Genomic DNA, 541 nt, shown 5'->3' with positions numbered 1-541 from the left:
TGGTTTAAGGACCATGGTATCCCTGTTCTTAATTGGCCAGCAAACTCGCCTGACCTTAACCCTATAGAAAATCTATGGGGTATTGTGAAGAGGAAGATGCGATACGCCAGACCCAACAATGCAGAAGAGCTAAAGGCCACTATCAGCAACCTGGGTTCTCATAACACCTGAGCAGTGCCACAGGCTGATCGACTCCATGCCACGCCGCATTGCTGCAGGAATTCAGGCAAAAGGAGCCCCAACTAAGTATTGAGTGCTGTACATGCTCATACTTTTCCTGTTCATACTTTTCTGTTGGCCAACATTTCTAAAAATCCTTTTTTTGTATTGTCTTAAGTAATATTCTAATTTTCGGAGATACTGTATTTGGGATTTTCATTAGTTGTCAGTTTTAATCATCACAATTAAATGAAAAACATTTGAAATATCAGTCTGTGTGTAATGAATAAATATAATATCCAAGTTTCACATTTTGAATGGAATTACTGAAATCAACTTCGATGATATTCTAATTATATGACCAGCACCTGTATATAGCACA

Source organism: Micropterus dolomieu, linkage group LG03 (genome assembly GCF_021292245.1).
Source record: "Micropterus dolomieu isolate WLL.071019.BEF.003 ecotype Adirondacks linkage group LG03, ASM2129224v1, whole genome shotgun sequence".
Taxonomy (NCBI): domain Eukaryota; kingdom Metazoa; phylum Chordata; class Actinopteri; order Centrarchiformes; family Centrarchidae; genus Micropterus; species Micropterus dolomieu.
This window is presented reverse-complemented; position numbering follows the sequence as displayed.